This window comes from Paramisgurnus dabryanus, chromosome 19 (genome assembly GCF_030506205.2).
Source record: "Paramisgurnus dabryanus chromosome 19, PD_genome_1.1, whole genome shotgun sequence".
Lineage (NCBI taxonomy): Eukaryota > Metazoa > Chordata > Actinopteri > Cypriniformes > Cobitidae > Paramisgurnus > Paramisgurnus dabryanus.
Window position 1 is genome coordinate 27,825,595 of NC_133355.1, and position 25,207 is coordinate 27,850,801.

At 38.3% G+C, this 25,207-nt stretch overlaps 1 protein-coding gene and 1 pseudogene across 2 annotated transcripts in view; one reads left to right on the plus strand and one right to left on the minus strand.

The window, feature by feature from the left end:
* LOC135784994 (uncharacterized) overlaps positions 1 to 25,207 on the minus strand; it is a 242,196-nt gene that overhangs the window by 47,651 nt on the left and 169,338 nt on the right. The gene's annotated exons all lie outside the window — the stretch shown is intronic.
* The window catches only part of LOC135785125 (uncharacterized), a 37,606-nt pseudogene that overhangs the window by 4,536 nt on the left and 7,863 nt on the right, over positions 1 to 25,207 (plus strand).

Genomic DNA, 25,207 nt, shown 5'->3' on the forward strand with positions numbered 1-25,207 from the left:
TTGTCAAAAACCCACTAACATTTCTTTGTTCTGATGAACACAGAGGAAGATATTTTGAAGAATGTTTGTAACCAAACCGTTAGTGGACCCCATTCACTTCCATAGTAGAAAAAACGAATGCTATAGAAGTAAATGGGGTCCACAAATGGTTTGGTTACAAAATATCTTCCTTTGTGTTCATAAGAACAAAGAAATTTATACAGGTTTGTAACAACATGAGGGTGAGAAAATGATGCCTGAATTTTCATTTTGGGGTAAACTATCCATTTAAATGTTGCAGAAGCACTTCGTTCCTATGTGAACTACCTCTTTGCACTTCAAAAAATAAAAGCCCTTGTGGATTTTGACATTTGTTTTGCAGTAGTTTTTTGGGGAGGGTATTTTCACGCAAAGCCTATCGAGATATATACCGCCCACCGAGATATAGCAAAATATATCGAGATATAATCTTCACCCCATATCGCCCAGCCCTACAAGTGACGTAATTCTAAGAAAATTCTTAGAAATGTGGGCATTTACTCTTACAATTAAACAAATAATTTTAGTAAAGAAAAAAGTAATTCAGAAAGCATCTTAAACCTTAAAAGAGGTCTTAAGGTTGTTGTCTTAAAATTGTTAGGAGCACGGACGAGGACTTTTAAGAGGCTTAAAGGTTTTTTTAGCAACTGGGAAACAGAAGGTAGAATTTTGTTAGTTCTTTCAAATTAAATCATAAACATTTACTGTTTTAGTTGGAATGGAAATCAAACTTTAGTTGTAATGGGCATCAGACCCATGGTAACTAGGGATGCACCGATACTGGTATTGGGTATTGGCCTCGATACCACATTTTCTAAAGTACTCGTTAAAAGTCCCCCGATACTATGGATTTATACCACGGTCTGAGAAATGTCTGTGTTTGAGCGGCGTGTAAGGGGTTAATGCCTCTTGTGTTGTCCAAAGAGGTAGAGTTTACAACAAACTGGAAAACTAGTCCCTTGTTTTTTTGTTAAATTATATGACTAAAGCTGTTACCTGTAAATTTAAATCATGTTTTTTATTAAGTACTTGGTATCGGTATTGGTAAGTACTTTAATGCAAGTACTCGTACTCGTATTCCAAAAAAGTGGTATCGGTGCATCCCTAATGGTAACAATGGTTTTAGAACGATGCCTGCAGTGGACGTTCTGACAGGACCTTCAATGTAGTCTACTAGAAATGTGATTACCAAATTTCTGTGATTTATTTAAATACCATCTCCTCCATACATTTAGATTACCATGTTTCAGTACCAAGATTAAAGATATATATTTTGGCCCACCTACCTTTCATTAGTGTCCAGAGTTTAGTGGAAGCACACCGACCGGTTGAAAGTGACACAAACAGTTTCAAAGAGTTGCTGTGAACTAAAAACACCTCCGGGTTGAAAGCTCAAAATATCAAATGCTTCCGGTGGTCAATCTTGACGTATTTATTGTCGTATTTAGTAAAAACATACAACAACATGCGGCGAGGAGTGGATATTGCATGAGATGCATTGAAAAAGTCCAGAGTGGCGGTAACAGATTTTATGCCTCATAATGTCGACTTCAGCATTGCTTTAAACAGCTTATTAAATTCTTCTGAATAAATTTTGGCCTTGAGTTGAATATTGAATAAACCTGTCTAAAAATCAGTCCAGTTTTCCCAGCTGGAAATGCCATTGGCTGTTAAATTATTTTCGTCCTTATAATAAACTGACATGATGATAACACATTCAGTTGATGTGTTTATGAGTACACTTTCAAAATGCTCTCAATTACATGAAGAATTATACTGTATGAATCTGTGAGTGTGGTGGAGCTTATGGGGTGTCGCTCTGGGACGAGTGAGCATGAGTGAAAAATCACAGTATACTCACTACAAAAATCTAGACTACACCACTGTGCATCTGTGTGTAAATAAGAGTTAAAAGAGAATTTTAATTGTAGGCTATCATGTTTCTTTCAGATGTGAAGAGTGAATCATGTTGTGATGGAGAAACGTCCTCAACATCAGAAGATCGACTGACAGCACAAACTCTTTCCTGCATCACCTGTGGAAAGACATTCAGCTCACAGAGACATTTAGAGAGACATGAGAGAAAACACACAGAACAGAAACTCAGCTTTACTACCTTACAAGAGAAGAAACTTCATCATTCAAAAGAGCACGGAGAGAAGAAGAAGAAGAAGAAGAAGTTTCACTGTGAGCAGTGTGGGAAGATTTTTGTCTTCTTATCTCAGATGGAAGATCACATGAGGACACACAGTGGTGAAAAGCCTTTCTATTGCACTGAATGTGGAAATTACTTCAGCTCCAAAGGAAGTCTTGGTGTTCATAAGAGAATTCACACAGGAGAAAAACCATACGAGTGTCCTCACTGTGAGATGAGATTCAGAGATAAAAGCACTCTGAAGGGACATGTGTTTAAACACACCAATGAGAGACCGTATCAGTGCAGTGAATGTGACAAAACCTTTAGGGATTCAGCTTCATTAAAATCACACCAAAATATTCACTCTGAACTCTATAAATGTTCACACTGTGATAAACATTTCTGTCGTAAATCTAAACTTATACGCCACGAGAGAATTCACACTGGAGAGAAACCTTATCACTGTAGTGTCTGTGGGAGGAGTTTTGTGCAGCGTTCACATTTAGTGAATCACCAGAGAACTCATACAGGTGAAAAACCTTACAAATGCTCTCAGTGTGGCAAGACGTTTACTCAGTCAAGTCGCTTAAAAACCCATAAGAGAATTCACACTGGAGAGAAACCTTACAACTGTACTGTTTGTGGGAAGACTTTTAGGCGGCGTGATCATTTAATGGAACACCAGAGAATTCATACTGGAGAGAAACCTTACAAATGCTCTCCGTAACAAGACGTTTAATCAATCAAGTAACTTTAAATCCCACGAGAGACTTCATACATGAGAGAAACCTTATGTCTGCTCTCACTGTGAAAAGAGATTCAATAATCCATCTCAATTCAGAGTTCATCTGAGAATTCACACTGGAGAGAAACCTCATCACTGTACTGTTTGTGGGAAGACTTTTAGGCAGCAGCATAATAATTTAGTAAGGCATCAGAGAACTCATACAGGTGAAAGACCACATACAGTGTGATAAGACGTTTACTCATTCAAGTATGGTAAAAATCCATGAGAGAATTCACATTGGAGAGAAACCTTACGTCTGCTCGATCTGTGGAGAGAGATTCACTCATTCTGGAAGTCTTCAGTATCATCAGAAGAAACACACTGAAGAACAAACTACACTGAAATCATCATAGTGCCTTAACCCTTATGTACTTTTGGGGACATTTTCATCCACTATGGGGTGCTTTTGAGTCTTAATTTACTTATTCATTTAGCTGACACTTTTATCCAAAGCGACTTACAATTGCTATATATGTAAGAGGTCGCACGCCTCTGGAGCAACTAGGGGTTAAGTGTCTTGCTCAGGGACACAATAGTTTCAGTGTGTTACAGTGGATTCGAACCCGGGTTTCTCACACCAAAGACGTGTGTCTTATCCACTGAGCCATTTGGCCACAACTTTCTCTGTGTTTCAGCAAATGGAATAATTTTTTCGGACTAATCTTATTGTAACGAACAGCAGATAACAGCATTTCAGCCCCCCACCAACTGCCTTTGAGAAGGGTGTGCTACATTGAGACTGGATTTTGGTGGGTAAACACAAACAAATGTCCCGGGGGCTATTTCATAAAACTCGCTTGGAAAAGCGAGGATTAAAGTTACAAACCTGACTTGAACTAACCTAACAAATGGGGCGAGGCTAAAGCGGTTTCAAAAAAGGTAAATGAAGCTTACGCAATCCAACTAATTTGATCCAGAGGTCCATAGTCAAGATAATTGCGTGTGCACGCTATTCTTAAGCAGCCCTAGAGGTCGAGCGTAGATCAAATCGATCAAAGTTAAAGAGAAAGCGGTAATTTGTGATAAAAATGTATGAAGAATTTACTAATGACTGAAAATTATAATACTGCTGCAATAAACAAACCCATAAAATAGCTGGAAAGTCCTTATGGATTAAATCCTTTCATACAGCAACTAAATAAACGGTGTCAGAAATGATAGCCTAGTGGTCAGTGCTCTCAACAATGCAATCAGCGACCCGGGTTCGTTCCCCGTCAATACTCATGTGGCTTTACTTTGCTTCTACTTTTTCTTATTTTTTTATATACGGTACTTTTTAAATATAACACAGATCTTAACTTTTAAAAGACAGTATGTAGGCTACTAAGTAACCTATACAATAAATATTTAGCAGATTAATGGTTTTAAAACATTTAACTTTAAAGGTAGGCTAACTTAAATTAAAATATATATATATATATATATATATATATTTGGGGGTACATTTCAAAAGCAGCAACTTGAGTGGACAAAAAAGTAACAGGTGAAAATAAAATGTAAATATATTGTTCATAAGAAGTGTAGTTGATTTAAGCATAATTATATGCTGGAAGTGTCTAATGTCATAATGTTAGCTGCCAAAGATGTTGACTGGCAGTGAGGAGAGCACTGGCATCTATCAGCAGCACAGCTTCACTCCTGCAGATGAACTGTTGTTCTTCAAAGAAAACAAATAGATTCACTGAGAGCATGGTGGGTGGACAGCATCTGCATTTCTGAATTTACAGGAGTACAAGTAATGATTGTGTAAAATGATATATGTTACACATATTCTTGACCTGTCATTATTACATGACATGTTACTCAAAACATTTTTGATGGCAAATTATGTGTGCGTTATAGAGCATCATGTTAAACCCTGAGTATGAGAGATTTTAAACCACTGGTTTATTATCACACTGTTAAAAACAGGGATGTGATTTTTCCGGATTAATCCGGAATTCCGGATTTTCCGACCTGAAAATGTGACCTACGTGAATCATGCAGATATGTAAAAAAAAAAAAAAAAAAGGGGGGGGGGGAGGGGGGTATCTCACAGCCGTCGCCATGGTAACCCGGGACAGAACCACAATCGCCGTCCCCGCGCAACAGGGCCACACCGGTGGCAGATGACAAAGAGATGCATTTTCCTTCCTTTCCAAGTATCAACAAGGACGTGTTTCTGACCGTTCGCAAATGGCGGATTCGACAATCAGACCCGATCGTTTCTCTCCTCTCTTCTCCTCATTTGCGACGTTTGGCTGTCACTTGCGTGACGCGAAACAAAGCAGCAAACATATACACGTCGGTTTACTTGGTGGATTTGGAGCAGCAATTTGCACAGAAATGAGAGGAAAAACTAGCACCATTGCAGAAAATCCTGGTGGCGACTGAGAGAGGGACGATGCAACAATATTGGTTCCGAAAAAAGGCAAGGAAATAAGTTACCTCATCGAGCCTGGTTTAACCTAACTGAGCATTACATTCGTGCATGAAACCTGATCGACGAACACGGAGGGGCGGGAATCGCGGGACGGAGTGGAGTCTAGAGTGATGTTTCTTCAGGCTCCGGTGTGAATATAAATGACAGACACTTCAACCGCGTTTTCATCACTGCGTTTTCTCTTCTAAAGTTCGGTAAAAACACATAAATGGCTTAAAATCTTGTTTAAGAATCTGTTTTATAATGAGAATCTCTCTTTCAGCACGCCTCTGTGTGTGTTTGCGCCGCGTGACAGCCGATTTTAATCTGACAGAGTTCGTCACTCACTGTACATTAAAAATCCCACACAAACATTACAGCGTAAATGCAAGGATTAAGATTGATTTTATATATAACAGATAATCTAGATACATTTACCCTAATAAGTTTTTAAAAACATGGTAATGTTTTAATGTTTTGCTTTAGTGTTTTAATGCCAGACAATCATTGAAATGAGGGAAAAATGAAGAGAAAGGCAGCAGATATAGCATCCTTCTTCAGAAAGAGTAGCAAGAAGCAGCCAAACAAATCTTAGTAAAATACATTAAAGTAGCCTTCAAAATTCACATGATTTTCTGGTCTCTAGTTTTTTCAGCAATGGGAGATATAAATTCTGGTTTCAAAGTAAATTTCAAAAGTTTTATTTGATTAAATAGTTTAAAAAACATGGAGGTTGAATTATGACTATAAATTGTATGTTAATCTCAATTCATTTTAATAAAAATTAAATTATTGTAGCAATTGTATGTTATACATTATTCTGATTAACACACTATAATACTTAAAAGTATTTTAAGGTTGGATGATAGAGATTTTATATGCCACCCCAGAGTAACTGCTGGCCCCTGCCTGGCCACCCCTATGAAAAATCCCTTGCTCTGTCACTGATTAGCAAAACACAAAAAATAAATTATATTATAAATCTTTACCCGGACAAGTGACTTTTGTGCATGGACAAGTGAAACACAAATTTACTTGTCCAAAGGACAAGTTCCTCAAAAAGTTAATGTCAAGCCCTGATAAACATATTACAACAATTTACGATTAACCAAGAATAATAGTAAACTTCATTATTGTTAATATTGTGACTCTTGATGAGTCTTGATGACGTATGCAGCTTAGAAATGCGACCTCCGGAAGGCTGCAGACTTAGGATTGAGAAACGGCCTCTGTATCATCGTTTGTTTCAAAGGTTTCGTGTGTTTAAAGTTTTAAGGTTGACCAGTTTGATTAAAATAAATAGCACCTGCACTTTTTTGTACAATTACTTCTATTTATTAGTGTCAACCTTCTATTGTTCATGTTTAACAGCTAACAAAGTTACTCATCTACAGGGGTCTAAAATTAGAAAAAGAGACCTTTAAGACACTTTATTATAACTAATGGTCCTGTGTAGCACATTTTACAGATATTTGTATAAAAAAAAAATACTCTGGTAAAAATAGAAGTACTGATTTAACTTCTTTACTCAAGTAAAAGTATCAAAGTACAGGCTTGGAAATTTACTTAAAGTATCAAATTAAAAGTAGCCATGCCTTTAGTTCTTTATAAGCCATTGCCTACATTTTATTTGGATGTCGGCAAAATAGGCCTTCTTTTGACATGAACATTTGCATGTTGCACATTTAGCTGTTAAAGTTGTGTAAAAATGCAAAACAAAAATAAGTTAAAACATATTTTTATCATGGTTGTTGATATAGAGAGAGGTGGTGATGGAGCAGTGGACAAGACACTTGCTTTTGATTCCCACTGTTACACATCCACCAAATAAGTTGTTATGTGTCATACTGTACAAAAAAGTTGCATGTTGCACATCTAGCTGTAAAATAAATTAAAATGTGTTTTTTTGTTCAAATAAGTTGTTATGGGTCCTACTTTACTATCCGTATAGATCCGCCACCAGTTTGATTGGCGTGTGTGGGGGGGTCTCAATATATTTTCCTGCTTTTTTGTCCTTAGCCAATCACATGCATGTAAAAAATTAGCTGTAGTTATGCAGCTGTTTGCCAGTAACTTATGTAGATTTAAATGTATGTTATTTACTGGCAACAGTTTGTTTAAAGTTAAATGAACATTAAATATTAACAACTCTATGTTTTTACAGAATAAAACTATAAAAGGTAACAGCCTCATGAAAAGCATTTTGGCAACCAGAGATCCTCATCAACCTTTTTCTGTTGTTTTCTTCATATTTTGGTTCCCAGAATGCTTTGCACTAACACTAACAATCTTCTCTGGGATCACAGGCAAAAAAACAAAACAAGTTTTAACTCATTACAACAAAATGCAAAGAGCATACCATCACATATTGTGTTCCTTCAGACATGCAGACACCATGATTTTTTTAAATTTCAAGAAAATGTAACAACTAGAGAAAGATAGGCTACAAATACTGTAGATCTTTAAAATAATGTGCATTTTTATGAACACCAAGCATAAAAAATTCAATGACTGTACTTGACTTTTGTGTGTTGTATATTTAAATTTAATCTCCTTTCTGTATGACAGACAATCTGAGTTAAAATATATATTTCATCAATACATTGCAATTATATGGATTTAGATACATCTTAAATTTAGATTTTACTGCTGTGGCTTTTATCCTTATTTTGGGATAGTTAAGATTATCATTTATATTCAACATTTTTTAGGCCTATAACATACCATATTATGAAACACATGTTTATATTGTATTAATTATTATTGTAACAGAATTTATCAAATTTAATATATAAGTTGATTTTCTTTAATTGTTAGATTAATTCTGGTTAATAAAGTCAAATAAAATGTCAAAGAAACAGCTGTAATATCATTTCATTTACATTTCAGTGTTAGTGAAAGTCTAGTTAAACAACAACTGAGGCTTAGCCTGACAGTTAGCCTGCCCCGGACCAGGCTAGTTTCCAAGCATAAGTTTCCATAGTAACCGGGGTTGAACTTGTTCAAGTTTGTTTTATGAAACGAAATCCACCGGCAATAAGCCAGACTTAACAAAATAAGCCTGGCTTATTTTGAAATCTAGTTTTATGAAATAGCCCTCAGTTCCGTCTGATAAGGCTGCTCAGGCAACTGACAGACATTTTTAAAGGAACACGCCCACATTTAGCTTATTCACCATATCTCCCAGAGTTAGATAAATCCATACATACCTTTCTCATCTCCGTGCGTGCTGTAACTCTGTCTGACGCAGCCCCCGCTAGCTTAGCTTAGCACAAAGACTGGAAGTGAATGGCTCCAGCTAGCATACTGCTCCCAATAAGTGACAAAATAACGCAAACATTTTCCTATTTATGTGTTGTAATTTGTATCACACACAACAAGAGGCACACTTCAGCTTGCTTGATAGTGAGTTCAATAAGTGTGGTTGCACCATCTATAACAAATAAGCTATGTCAATCACACTTCTTTTCATTTCCCTCCCATTTATTGTCTGAAATGTGTGACTTGATGGGCTGTCATGATTGTGCTTTTGATACTGAAGAGGTGTTGTGAATTGGAACAGACTGTCAGAGAGACACTGGCAAATTTACAGGAAACCTTCTCTAGGTGTAGCCGCCTTTTTGTGCAGCCAGATTTACAAAGACTGTGGGGCTAGCTACCAGGGAAATGGACAACGTGGAGTGCTTCAAGGGTTTTACTCCTCGGATGACCACCCTGGCTACTGAAGCTGGGATTGTTTCTTAGACGATGGAGGACACGAATTGTGTGCGTGTGCGTGTGTGTTTCTTTAACACTTGTTCACGTATGTTGTTTTTACTTAAAAACAATTAAACTTGGTTAAATTGTGGAAATGTGGATTCTTTATTATTTCACTGATGCTGATTTGTATATGGACAATTCCTTGCAAATCTCAACCTTATCATGACAACTATCTTATAACTTACATAGATTATTTAAATACCCATGCAATGTCTGTTAAAGTTTTTAAAGCATTTTCCCAATACATTGATATTTTCAAAGCAAAATTTATAGAGTATTTTCTCTCAAAAACCTTTTTTGTCTAATCCAAAACGCATAACATTACAGGGTGGTTTCCCAGACAGGGATTAGTTTAAGCCAGGACAAGACCCTAGTTTAATAAGGAAATATAACTAGTTTTAACAAAGATGCCTTACTAAAATCTTTACTGATGTACATTTTGAGGCAAAACAAAGGGCACTGATGTATTTTAAGATGTGTCAGTGCAAATGTTTTTCAGTTTGGAGAGCTCCTACAATTATTTTAATCTAGGACTAGTCTAATCCCTGTCTGGGAAACTGCCCCTACATGTTTCACTCATTGTTCGAATCTAATTCTAAGCAGGTCTAGAGGTATGAGATTTTTGTAGTCTGGAGGTCTGAGCTGAGCAGCAGAGAGTTCTGATATATATCACGGGCTATGAAAGACACTGACACCAAATGCCGTTCAAACATAGACCAAATTTTATTAGACATCCTTCACATTATATAGGATGCAGAGAAGAAACGTTAGTCACCTGATGAATCATTAGATAATGTATGGCACAATCTCGTGATCAACACATTGACAAACATGTCTGGAAAACAATCACATGCTAAGACAGTTGAATGGTGCAAATGAGGAAGGGGAGAGTGGAACAGGGAAGTCTGGTCGAACCTCATGACCTGGACTGATCAGCCCATGTCTAGCTTTTGTGCATAAGCAAGGGAAATATCAACTCTTGACCGACAAAATGAACGGTTTCATTGCTTCATTAATCATCCAAGTATAACAATAAAGAAATATACAAGGATCTATGAAAATATATCAAATAAATAAATGTGGGGTGTGGGGGAACAACATTTAAATTCTGACACTCATCTAAAATAGAAACCTTTAAGTATTGACTGATAGCTGTTGTCTGGACTCTTATCATGACATGTTTAGAAAACTGTAAACAGGTTGTTCAATGTATTATTAATAACTGCATTTTCTTGAGTTTTCACTGCAAATGTCACAACTATCGAATCAATGTCATGTTATTTAACTTTAAATGCAAAATTCAGATTTAGTTCTAAAAAAATTATACATTTTAGTATACATTTATTTAATGTTTCATTCAATGAAACAAATTCATCAAAAATAAACATGAACAAATGGTGGAGGCCCTCAAAATATGGACTTTAAATGTACTGCTATGTTTAAAAGTCTGTAGTGCAAGTTGATGGACGAGAAGCCTTCAGCGCATTAGTTTAATAATAAACCATAAAAGCTTTTTTATTGTCGAAAAAAAGTGCATGTGCCATATTCCTTTGTTTAACAACATTTTTTTACATGCAAGAAAATACATAACAATATAGCGAAAGAAACAAATAAAATAAAAAAACAACTAAAAAAAGGAACATAGACACATACAAATTACAAGATATAAATAAAGAGGGTACATGATAATTAAATTATAAACAAAAGTATATTATTTAACATTTAGGGTGTTCATAACAATCAATATAAATATAATAAAAGGAAAATATACTTAAGTAAATGCCATAAAAACTCTTAAGAAGTGAAAATATTGGAGCATTTTGTCATTTCTAATTGCTTTACTATTTTTAGATTTTGACATTACATCAATATTTAACTTAACCTCTTTTTCAAACACTAAGAATGTAGGTTTGCTTTTTATGAATTTGCATTTATGTAAGTGGAGTTTACACAAAAATAAAAATACAATTTATAATAAAACATTCATCCTTTAGAGAGTGTAAAAACGTAATGTTTATAAGATGAGGTAAAAGTTTTAAAAATATTTTCCAAAAAAAAACTGAGTGTGATGACAAGACCAAAACAAGTAAGACGTTGTTTCAATGTAACAGTTGCAAAACGAGCATTCTAAATCAATATCATCTTTAATCTTTCGTATAACTTTTTTTTCAGGAAATTTCCTTAACTTTATTTACAAGAAGAAACTTTTAAGGTAATGTCCAAACTCGAGTCCAATTTACATTATTAAAGAAACCGTGAAAGCTTAGCATACCGCTTCCATACGAGTATTTTAACTACTTTTATTATGCGTGAATATTAGGGCGGTTTCACATTTGGTGCGATTGCCTGGTCCGAACCAGAGTTCGATTGCTCCACCATCCCCATGCCCCCCATGGACTGTGTTCACATATTATTTTTGCATCCGAACCGCGGTACGCTTGCATCATCAAGCTGCAGCCGGCGCGTTCTCATGTTGCTTGGCAACCGCTGTAAACGAGAAGACGACAAGCGTGATTGACGAACTGCAAGCAGTGAGATGATTTCTGAATGCCTCCGCAAAAATTGACGTCGGCGGACAGACCGTTGTCATCGAAACGACTTTAGTATGTTTGGGGCAGACAGACGCAAGTGCGTTTCTGTATTTCTTTGAAAACAAAACCAAAGGTTTAAAAAATAAGAACAAAAGTCAAGCAAGCATTCTATGCATTTTGTTGTCAAGGTAAGTGCACGCACACAAACACACACGTCTGTTTTGGTGGGACATTCCATATAATACGTAATTAACAGTGGTTCACTTCCGCGATTTAGTATGATTGCGCTCACATTAGCAGCGAACCGATCTGGAGTTCACATGAACCGGACCCCAGACCACCCTTTTTAAGCGGACTCGAGTACGTTTCGCGGGTGCGCACCCGAGTTCGGAAGACAGCGTTCACATCATCCAAATGTACCGAACTCTGATGTCAATCGAACCCGTGTGCGCACCAAAAGTGCTAATGTGAAAACGCCCTTAGGTGACGTATTGCCGCTCGCTCGCTAGTGGAGGTCACGCATTTCCTGTTTGAGAGTGTTGGTCACAGGCTTGTTTGACTTCATGCGGCGCCGCAAGAACCAACAGCCGGATGACGTCAAAGAACCACGAGAGCGAGACGAAATTAGATTTCATATGATTTCTTTAACCGTTCTCGCGGTACTTTGACGTCATCCGGCTGTTGGTTCTTGCGGTGCCACATAAAGTCGAACAAGCCTCACGTGTTTCCTGTTTTAGAGTGGAGGTCAGATAAAACAAAAAAAAATACTTTTTAGCAGCAAACACTCAACATTAGTTTGGTGCACACAGGGGTAAAATGTACCCCATGTGTAAAATGAAATATACTGCTGTATCCTTAATGTTGTGGGCCTATTCTTCTGCTGGAGGTCCTGGACATCTTGATCAGATACATGCCATCATGGATTCTATGAAATACCAACAGATAAAAAAATCTAAACCTGACTGTCCCTGTTAGAAATCATATAATGGACCATTGTTTGATCTTCCTTCAGGGCAATGATCCAAAACAAATATCAAAACTAACACAAAAATGAGTCACTGAGCACAAAACAAAGCTTCTGCCATGACAATCCCAGTCCCTTGACCTGAACCCTAAAGAAAATGAGTGGGATGAACTGAAGAGAAGAAGCACCAACATGGAGCTGGAATCTGAAGGATCTGTAGAGATTCTGCATGAAGGAATGATCTCTGATCCCTTATCAGGTGTTGTCCAAACTCATCAGGCATTATTGGTGAAGACTCAGAGCTGTTCTCTTGGGAAAAAGAGGTTGCAAAAAGTATTGAATAAAAGTGTCAAAGTGTTAAACTGTGTTCTGTGTTTGTCAAGGTGTATTAGTGTTGTTCCCCGAGTAGCCACCAGATGTCTCTTGTCCTCACTGTCACATGTGCCATAAACTGCATCTCCATCATCCCTTCTGTTATCATTGATCATTGTACTCAGCTGTTCCCACTCACCTTGTTAGTGATTGTGTATTTAAGCCCTGTCTGTTCAGTCTATGTTGTGGATTCCTTGTTGTATGTCACATCGCCTTCTGTGCCTGTGGTTATTTGTATTTATGTTCTGGATTGTGTTTATGGATATTGACCTTTTGCTTGGATGGATTATGATTTTGGATCACCCTTATTAAACTGCTTTTGGATCTAACTTTTTGTGTGTGCGAGTCGTGACAGAAGGAATCCACCATGAATAGATCCAGCGCATTGGGGATTCGGATCAGTCCACCCACTACTTTAAGAGAGAGAAGGGAGAGGATCGACAACATAAAGGCCCTACACCAGCATGTTCAAACGGTGGGTTGTCTGGCCCAAACGTTTTGGACCTTATTCTGCGCCTTGAATTATAATGACGCTGCATTAAAGGACCTATTCAATTGTTGTCTGGATGAACCGCTACCACAGTGGGAGATGAACGGGCTGGACATTTTGGATTTCTGGGGGTTCACCCGTTACCTAGAGCAGTGGTTCCCAACCTTTTTTGCCCTAAGTACCCCCACAGCCCTATCAGTAAGGCTCAAGTACCCCTTCATCGAAACTAAACCTAAGTTGTGTTTTAAAGACAAATAATTAGTAATATTTATTAATTTTAAACATTAAAGTAAAAAGCACTGACTGATGAAGCATGTTTATTTCAACAAACAACTATCATTTCGATCAGTGTTTGCATTTTATCAGCTCATTTGCATTTTAAAAGACACACAAAAACAGCACATTTTGCTCAGCCCTACAAAATGGCAATTTTGACATGCTATAATTAATTTTCTGTAGGGTGCTTTGAGATAAAACTTCACATATGGACTCTGGGAACGCCGAAAAGAATTATTTTAAAAATTTAAAAATTTCATCATATGACCCCTTTAAGGGCCAGATTTACTAACAGCTTGCGCAAACCATCATTTTGGCGTTAAATAACGACTGAACTTACTAAAGACACGCAGTAGATATTTAGCTCTGAAAAGGTGTTATTTTTGCGAACTTATTGCATTTGTGGAAGTTTTCCTTTTAGAAGCAACATTAATGCGAGGAGAGTATTACATTTTGCCAGAGGAACATACTTTAAAAAAATATATATAGTTTGCCAAGCCATGCTATGTTTAATTTGCTGGAGAAAAGAGGGGGAGAAGCAGAGGTGTAAAGAGTAGCTGAAAGCCATACTTGAGTAAAAGTACAAATTCCTTACTGTAAAAATTACTCCACTACAAGTTACAAGTCACCAATTTAAATACGACTTGAGTAAAAGTATTAAAGTAACCCAATTTAAAAGTACTCAAGTATTTTTACTCGTACTGAATGTTGGCTCAAAGATGCACTAGTCCTCAACACAAAGAGACATTGTAGGTCTGGGCATTGAAAACTAAGAAAATGTATCTATGAGGTTTTATTTCCTAATATAGAAAAGAAATCAAACACCTCAAAATTTTGACCTGGCAGAACAAACACAGATTAAACATAGTCATAGTCTTCTTTTGACTAAAATTTAATTTAGTTTTAGTCATATTTTTGTCATCTGAATTGATTTAGTTTTAGTCTAATTTTATTCAACTAAATGCCATGAGATTTTAGTCTAGAAATCTACATTAAATTTAATTTAAACCCATTTAATTTTAGTCTAGTGTCATTGTGTACTTGAATGTGCCATGCTGAAAAATATATAGCCTAACTTTGTGATATAAATATATGGTAACAATTTACAGTGGGGTTCATTGGTAATATTGGTTGGCTACATTGGTTAACATGAACTGATAATGAGCTGCACTTATACAGCATTTATTCATCTTTGTTAATATTAATTTCAACAATTACTAATACTTTATCAAAATCTTGTTAACATTAGTTAATGCACTCTGAACTAACATGAACAAACAATTAAAGCTTACATTTTTATTAACTAACATTAACAAAGATGAATAAATGATGTAACAAATGTATTGCTCATGGTTTGTTCAAGTTGGTTAATACATTAGCTACTGTTAACTAATGAACCTTGTTGTAAAGTGTTACCAAATATTCTTATATAGGCCTATCCTAAAAAAGATATAATTTTTATATTTAGAAAATTCCTTAAAACTAAAATTACACTAACAGAAATATGATAATGCATATTAAAAACGTGAAGTTGTTCATTTGAAAGATTAATTGAAAACACATGTAGTACGTAACACCACTACGTACATTAAGTGCACTACATTTCTTCCGTCATGCATCCCTCTTTACAGTAAATACATTACAGCATACTTGATTAAATGTGAGGACAGTGAAATTGTACACTTATTATCAATCTTATAATGTACTTAAGTTACTCGGGCAATCAGTACAGGACCTCGCTGGTTTATTTTGGCTTATATAGTAAGTTATATCAAGTTATGTACCAGCTCAGGTTAGCTGATAAAGTAGCATCAGAGTATATAAACATTTGTGCTTGCCTTTGAGTTGCGGGATGACCCTCCTGCAATCGCGCATCATTTTGTTTTGATTGTACATCACATGTTTAAAAAAGGGTCCCTTGACCATATGTTTGCTCTTTATCTCTTCTCTCAGACCAGACGCGAACTTTTCTCTACAGTTTATGACGTACGCAGCACGCAGATGTCCCGCTACGGTGGCTCAACGCAAGCCATTCAGCGTTTGACATCAAAGTACCGCGAGACCAGACTTCTCCATATGCATTTGATTCGCTCTCGCAGTACTTTGATTTCATACGATTGCTCTGCGCAGAGCCAAATGAAGTCGCTCAGTTGTGTGTGTGCGTGTAACCTCGCGACCACAGATTCTATCCATCATCACCCGCTGACACTTTCGTCTCGTTTTTATTTGACGAATAAACAATGTAGCGAGTAACGTTAAGTGTCATTTTAAATGTAGTGGAGTAAAGAGTACAATTACCCAATCAAAAATGTAATTGAGTAGAGAGTAAAAGTTGCATATATTTTTGATACTCAGTACAAGTACAAAGTAGCCCAAAAAATACTTAAGTACAGTAACGAAGTACATTTACTCGAGTACTTTACACCTCTGGGGAGAAGTCACGAGAAGTCGTCAAATCAGGTATTTCAAAACTTTTACCGTTCATCTTTCGTCCTCCGGTTCTTACTTTCACTTAGCTGGAATTTCACACTCCGCAGTCCGCATTTTCATTGCGATGTCCTGCCGAGGTCTCTTATTTGCGACCCTGTACTAATTTGCGCTGCTCTAATAGATTGCAATGGTCATTATAGAAATGTGCTTATGTCATTATTGTGCCTGTGTATTTTATTTGCGCCTTTGTAGTAAATCACACGCAAATTATCCACTCCGGCGCTTATTTGGAATTGAGCTCTCACGTCCTTTTTAGTAAATGCCCTAAATTTACTAAAATCTCAATTTAAGTTACTGATAATTAAAGTGTGCAAATAAGTTAGAGAAACAAAATGTGTTAAGACATTCTCTATAAATACAAAAGACATCATACGGGACAATATATGTTAGTCAAAAACAATGCAAACGTTTTTTGCATAATTTGAAAATGCAATGGCAGCGGGAATGAATATTATAACATTATTTGAACATTATTTATAGTTAATAAACTTTGTGTCTTTAGAAACTATTCAGGTTCATTGAAAATAGTCAGATCTGTCTTGAGTTGGACATCGCTATTGCGTTTTGGATCGTGCAGCGCATTTACTCTTGACGGCTAATTATATTAATGATAAGATTAAAATTACAAAGTTGTCCTTTTCACAATGCTTTCCTCACAAAAATCAATCTTAGGTAAATGACTGGACAAACGAAAGACATTTTTATTAAAAGTAAATGAGATCAAAGCAAAATGTAAATCTTTTCGCGTACCCCCTGGAAACTCTTCACGTACCCCCTGGGGTACGCGTACCCCCGGTTGGGAATCACTGACCTAGAGCATCGTAGCCAGTGGGATAATACAGTCACACCTGCGATGCCGGACAAGATGGCCGCCACCAAGCCAGCAGTGGTTCATAAGATGGCTGTCTACAAGGATGCACCTGTTTTTGAGACTGCCACTACTATACCTGCACCTGTTCATTAGAGGGCCACTGTTGTAGAGGGGACGTTTTTCGACAGGGCTGTGATTAAGCCAGCAGCTGTTCCCAAAATGGCTGTCACATTGCCTACTCCAACTTTTGAGACCGCCACAGTGATTCCGGCCCTTGCGTTTCAGATGGCCGCTGCATCACAGTCACCTGCTCTCAGGAGAGCCATCATCACACCTGCACCTGTGCTCAGAGAGGCACCCCAGAGGTATCTTCTTTAAACTCTGTGCTTCCCGTGTTTGCCATGGCTTTGTGGTGCGGGTGGTCTGTCTTCTGCTCTTCTGTTCAGCACGACGTCTCTCGAGTCAAGTCATCTGAGCCGAGTGAGTCATCTGAGCCGAGTGAGTCATCTGAGCCCCCGGTGCCACATTGGTCAACTAGTGTGGTCACCCTGAAGATCCAGAGACTTTTTATTGCCATTGAAACTATGGCCAGTAGGAAGCTTTCTGCTTGTTTCAAGATGGCTGTCCCCAAGTTCCCTGCCCTCACTGCCTGGTCCAAGGTGGCCAGGTTCGAACTCTCTGCCCTATTTAACCTGGCCCAGAGGGCCTCTTTCTATTGTCTCCCTCTACCCAGGTTCCTGATACCACCAGCACCACCCTGGGATCCTGTCCCTCTCTGGCCTCTGGCGCCGCCCTGGCCTCCTGCTCTGCCGGCCCCGCCCTGGCCTCCTGCTCTGCCGGCCCCGCCCTGGCCTCCTGCTATGCTGGCCCCGCCCTGGTGTATTAGTGTTGTTCCCCGAGTAGCCACCAGATGTCTCTTGTCCTCACTGTCACATGTGCCATAAACTGCATCTCCATCATCCCTTCTGTTATCATTGATCATTGTACTCCGCTGTTCCCACTCACCTTGTTAGTGTTTGTGTATTTAAGCCCTGTCTGTTCAGTCTATGTTGTGGATTCCTTGTTGTATGTCACATCGCCTTCTGTGCCTGTGGTTATTTGTATTTATGTTCTGGATTGTGTTTATGGATATTGACCTTTTGCTTGGATGGATTATGATTTTGGATCACCCTTATTAAACTGCTTTTGGATCTAACTTTTTGTGTGTGCGAGTCATGACAAAAAGGGTATGATTAATTGTGAGCAGTGTGTATTAGAGAAAAATATATCTCTCATAATTAAATTTTCCCCCATTTTAAAATTATTATTCCCCAATGAAAGGTTGGAGAATATGGTATGGATTTTTGTAGATTTTTTAAATTACAGATCAAAAGTATTAACGATGGAAATTTATTTTCACAGCCTTTGTTGGTCATATTTACAAAGGGTATAATTTTGAACTTGACTGTATATAAACCACGCGGTACTAAAGAGACAGCTCGCACAATGGGTTCAAGTTGGAATGTCCTCTTTCTTTCTGGAGGGCAAGGTCAATGACTGTAACATCAAGGGTATTTTACAGTATTAAACACACATTTCTAACGATTTCATCAGGCTTCAGAAACATTTAAAAAAGAACAAAGAATGGCCTCTCAGCTACCGTAGTTGCAACTGTTGCGTCATTACAACAGGGTGTTCAATGTGTCACACGGTGACGAATTTATGGGGCGGAACTAAAATTCCGAAGGTTTGTTCCGCCTGGAAGTGGTTCCGCACGGAGGGCGAGACGAGAACACCGGAATTTCCGGGGAGACGACGTGAGCAGAAATCAAATAAACAAGACGCAGGTGTGATAAACTAACGCAGCGATCGGTGATTGGAAGATGAAAGGCATAGGAGGAATATAAAAAGGACATGGAAAACGAAGGTTAGTGCGGAGTTTTTGGCTGAGTTTTGCCGTGTGTCGTGGCTGTGTATTTGGGCTGTACATTCTGGTAGCAGAACGGTATTCTGGAGCAGTGCAGCGAATATTTGGAAACAAGGATTAAGGATCGTCGATGTGGTTGAGTGTGATTTACAAACCTCTGTTATGGTTGAAGTGTTGACTCACCTGTTTGCAGTTGCATGTATTTAACAGTTGGATGTTAGCAAAATCTGGATTGTGTATCACACGGAAAAGGAATCGTCCAGAGGGGGAGCCGAAAGATTCAGAGAGAGGTAAAGTGTGAGCGTTCTTTGTGAGTATAGAAAGTGTATAAGACGTGTGTATATTGAAGATATTAGGAATTAACGTATGTGTGAGTCCATAGCAACGGTAGCAGCGGCCCCATTGCAGAGTTGAGTGGTGGGTGAGCCGAGGACCAAATAAGCATCAGGAGAAAAAGGATATCACTACGGCTACAGTTAACCTCTGGCTTCCTTCACAGTAGCGCCCCGCAGATTCTCTGACCGGCTCCACAAAGACCCTGGCCTGGCCTTAATGTTCACCGAAGTGTGCTGTGGGTGAGTCTGGATTTTACAGAGTGAGTGTGTACACGTGATTGTATTGCAGTGAAGTGCTGTGAACCTGTTGTCAGGAGCCACTGTAGGTCGGAGCCGGCCGAGTTAGAACGAGGGAGATGCGGTGTGGTGAGTGAGGTGCCTGTTCATATCACGTTGTGTAGCGATACAGTTTTGAGAAAACCACAAGACACCATAGGGCTCCGGGTTCGACAACGTGTAACTTGGTGGTAACAGTGGAGGAAGGGTACCCGTAATTGAGACTATCTGTGAGTAAAAATCTAAATGTCGATATACCTGTGGGTAAAGTCATCACATTGCTGAAGCTTAATTACCAGTCACTTAACCTCTTCGAAGGTGCGCCCCTGTCCAGAATTTCCACGCTTAAGCAGGAGAGGGCAGCGTTCGGCTCGATAGTGACCGCATTGTTCTCCCGGGCATCACCCAGGCCCTGGGAAGGAAGACTGTCGCAGGATTTACCCTCCATGTCCCCCTACTAGTCACTACCTGCAAGTAAGCACAAAAATTACAGTTAAAGGTGAAGTGTGATTTTGTGTTACAGCCTGAGCCTTCTAAGGGAGGAGAACGACGAACCGGTTGCCCTGAAGAGTACTTACCGTTTTTACTGCTACCAGACACCTGAAAGTAAGAACCAAAAGTCACAGTTAAAGGTGAAGTGTGATTGGTGTTACAGCCTGAGGCCTCTATAAGAGGAGAACGACGAACCAGTTGTCTCGAAGAGTACTTACCGTTTTCACTGCTGCCAGATACCTGAAAGTAAGAACCAAAAGTCACAGTTAAAGGTGAAGTGTGACTGGTGTTACAGCCTGAGGCCTCTATAAGAGGAGAACGACGAACCAGTTGTCTCGAAGAGTACTTACCGTTTTCGCTGCTGCCAGATACCTGAAAGTAAGAACTAAAAATCACAGTTAAAGGTGAAGTGTGATCTTGTGTTACAGCCTGAGCCCTCTAAGAGGGGAGAACGAAGAACCAGTTGTCCCGAAGCGTACTTACCGTTTTCACTGCTGCCAGATACCTGAAAGTAAGAACCAAAAAGCACAGTTAAAGGTGAAGTGTGATCTTGTGTTACAGCCTGAGCCCTCTAAGAGAGGAGAACGAAGAACCAGTTGCCCAAAGAGTACCTACCGTCTTCACTGCTGCCAGATACCTGAAAGTAAGAACCGAAAATCACAGTTAAAGGTGAAGTGTTACCCTGTGTTACAGCCTGAGCAGAGGCGCACCTTGTCAACAGGCAAGGCAGGCAACTGCTTGGAGCCCCGAGCCACTAGAGGGCCCCCGAGTTTGTTTCTCGGATGGCCAGCTAGATGAACATAGATACTCAACATGACTGCATATCAAAATTCCGATTGGATGGAATGTTGATTGACATTGACTTAGCCCAGTCAAAATCCAACCCAGGTGGATAACTTGCCAGTTTCGAAAATGAACGTAGCGAATGGGTGACGTTGTATCATTCAGTCGTGCTGTCGCAGTTGATCCGTACGGATCACGACCCACGGTTTGGCTTGCGATTGCCAGATTAATACGCAAATTTAAATAGGAAAAGTTTATCATTTGCACGTGTTTGAAAGGCTTGCAAATGCTAACACTCAAATGATTTAAAACAATTTAACCACAAAAAGGCGCTAAAGTGAGCAGCCTCGTACCCACATGTGGTTTAATGTGTCCGGTCCAGCTCCAGTCAGGCATGTGCCCAAGTGTAAATCTTGTGTGCCCCGGTGTAAATCTCAAGTTTAAATTTCAGCAGTTAACTAGTGCAATCCTTTACAAAGACAATCGCGGCAAAAACGGATCTATATGTAATGTAGTTACCAATCAGTCGCAATGACGCGTACACGCACATATTCATGTCCGCGCGCGTCTTTGCGTTCATTCGCGCACAACCGCATTCAAAAGACGCCACGCGAGTGAGTTAGCTTTTGAAAACATGACGAGACTAAAGGAAGTTTCTAAATAACAATGCTAATCTTATTTTGACTCGATCATTATTGGCGTCTGTAGATATACATCAGAAATGTTTTGTGCAAAGCAGGGAAAGGGAAGAAGAAAGGAGATATGATGAGTTTAAGGGAGGTAAGACAAACTACATCCTCACCCTGTCAGGTCTCAAACATTATCAAACAAATCTCTGGAAAACCTTTTGTCAAGTCTGTAGAATTGCATTGTTGCTGAGAAAATCAACAGATGTATGTGTTATACTGTTCTGTATTTTCAGATATGAAATTAATATTAAGTTTATTTAACTCTAGGACAATAACTTACATAACAGTTAGCAGTAACTTTACTGAGATTATTTAGTATAGCAGTCATAAAATGACTGGTTTCTTAAAACATTCTTGTAAAAATAAGTTATTAATCATTGCTATCATTGTATAATGTAGAAAATATTTCTCTGCTGTCATTATTTCCAAACATGTTATGCCATTTATGCTTTCAAACATGTTAATAATATTAGGTATGATGAAGATTACACTTGTGTATCTTTCGCAATAACTGTTGCACTGTAGAATAGTGGGTTAAGCAAAGGACATTGTATAGAAGTTTTGCACACTTATTGCACACAGGGAATTTTCTGCTTGGGGCCCCTATAGACCCTAGAATCGCCTCTGAGCCTGAGCCCTCTAAGAGAGGAGAACGAAGAACCAGCTGCCCAATGAGCAACAATGATCACCAATCACCATATAATGCTACAAGGATTGTAGAAGTCTTTGTACAAATAAAAATGGTTCATTTGACTCCCCTCTTCAAAATAGTGGATTACTCACTGCATTGCATTTAATATTTCGTCTTTGATCACTAGTTATGTTTGTCTTTATTCTAATACGATATTAACAAAATGATAAAAACATATAGATGCATACTGTTTAAAAATATTTTCAAGTTTTAGTTTTAAGTAATTTTAAGTGATTGTTTAAATTTTTTTGTATAATATTAATAATAATACATTTTATTTCTAATGCGCCTTTCTTATACTCAAAGCACTAGTATAAGCAGAGTGTTTCTGCGTCTTGTTATATGTACATTTTCATAATTTTTGAGAGCTAAACCAAAACCTCAGTCACACTTTGGTCACAGAAAATACCCATAAAATTGGCAGACAAGCTTATGTGTAAATGCAAACAAGTCCCGTAAATGTTCTTGGACCGTTCCCAGAAAAAGAACCTAGTAAAATTGCCATAAGATACCTAAAGAGTTAGTGTGAACAAGACGCAGAAACAATGCTGTAATGGGCGTGTCGTAGTAACGGACGCACGTGTCATCGCAACAATCAAGTTATGGTTCAATATACCATAAGGGGCGTGTCCTATTAAGGATGCATGTGTCATGGCAACATGAAGTTATGGTTCAGCTCGTTAAAACGAGAGATTTACATGCAGATGAACCCTTCACGACGAGAAATGTCAGCAAAGTGGACTGAAGCAGATATCAGGTAGCTTGTCAAACCGGTGTGTGACGTCATCGCCTAGGATAGAACTGCTTCTGTGCTTTTATTTATCAACCGTTTAAAAATAATCCAAGTAAAGTTTAAACGCGCGCATTCACACATTCATCATTCAAAATGTAAACCACACAACATGTGTTGATGTGCATAGAGTTGCAAGAACATAACGTTACTTGATATTACATGTCTGCATTCTTTTATGCGTGCATTTATCAACATCTAGCGCGTGTATGGATTTATGCTGTGTGTAACTGACGTGGATTAAAAGTTCACTTCAAACATATTACCACAAAAATTAATTCGTTATTGAATTGCAGAGATACATAAGGGAAAATACGCAGCATAACACGAATTCGCTGCGGTACGGTAAGAAAACTAGGACAAAATAAGTTTTTGCAGTACCGTGAATGGCCAGAAGGGAGCCCTCGAACATCATAATCAGATTTGATGGAATCACATCTGACAAGACTCCTTCTGCTAAACCGAACACTTTAGATAATTAATTGGGAAAACTTAATAACAGCCTTAAGTTCTTAGGTTTTTTTTGTAACCCAGGTTTCACTAACCTTATAACTAAGGGATTTCTAAGCTTTAATATAATCATGCAACCGGACAAAGGTAACGTCACACAATTGAGTTCTTATAAAACATGACAAAACTAAAGTAAGTTTTTAAATAATAATGCTACATTTATTTTGACTCTATCACCATTGGCTCCTGTAGATAGACATGAGAAATGCTTGTGTAAAGCAGGAAAAGGAAAGCAGAAATGAGATGAGTGAAGTAAGACAATCCTCACCCAGTCAGGCCTCAAACTTTAGAGAAAAAAGTCTCAGGAAAACCTCTGGCATGTCTATACAATGGCATTGTTGCTGAGAAAACAAAACAAAATTATGTGTGTTCTGTATTTTCAAATATGAAATTAATGTAAAGAAAAAAGTCACAGAGCTTTATGTCTACCAATCCCCCTGGTTTAGCGTCTTCTCTCTCCAGTACAGTAGGAGGCGCTCTGCAGCTCTTTAGTCCGCCGATAAATCCACTAAAGAAAGAAAGAAAGAGCTCGCGTGTGATGTGTTTTGTGTATCAGTGTTTTCTCTCTTCTTTGGTGTTTTATTGAGTGTAAACAGAGTCTTGTCTCTGTGTATTTTAGTGTTAAGATGTTGATGATGAGAGATGAGATGTGCTGTAAATCAGTAGGAACTGATCTGTCCATGCTGGATATTGATGATTTCATCACAGAAATCTCTCAGCTAAAGAAAGAGGTGGCGTTAATGGAGGCAAAGCTGAGGTCAAGAGGAGATGAAGGAGTGAAGAGAGAGGTTTGTACAGCTTAAACATACTTTACATGAATCTGTTTAACAACATTAAATCATTTATAATCTTACACTGAGTTCGGTTGTGTTGTCAGGATGTGGATGTGGATTGTTGTGAATCTTCAGTGTATGTGACTGATGGATGTCTGGATTCAGTGTGGATGAGCAGAGATCAGAGCCGCACACCACAGCCACTGCTGGACTCTAAACTCTCTGAAGAGAAATCCAGACACACACAGGACTCAGAGCTCAGTCTCACTTTACTCTGTTATACTGAGTCAAAGCCCACAGACGCTCAGGACACTGTGTGTGACAGTAATCAGGGCTTACAGGATGAGGAATCTACTGATCAAACCTCCACAGAGTCTCTGGATTCTGTCTGTAACGCTGGAGAACAGCAGCAGATCCTGCAGACCACACTGAAGATGTGTTCAGTCAAACTGATCGACTGCACGAACCTGATGATGAAGATTAAAACAGAACCCACAGAAGAGGAAGATCACACTAATAAAGACGATCATGCAGATGATTTAAATCCATCAGGTATGTTTTTTCTTTTGTCTTTTCTCAGTATTTTACTGTTATGTGAGCTCATGTTTCAAGAGGTTTTAGTAGATCATTCGAGACACAAACACACACAAATGTTTCTCATTCATTACATGTCAGAATCGTTTATCTGAAGTAAATAACAGTAGTTGTGGAGAAGTGACTTCACTTAACAGTCAAAATGAATATATAAGTGGAACATGTTGCACATGTTGCCTGCCAATATATAGACGGTTTCATTGGACGCATGTGCATTGCTGCAGTTTAGATTCTGGGCATAACTTAACTTATGGTCTTTTTTTAATTGTCTGAATATTCGAAAATAACAAATGTTTTGGTTTCTTAAAGATGAGGGAAGATGGTGATCATGG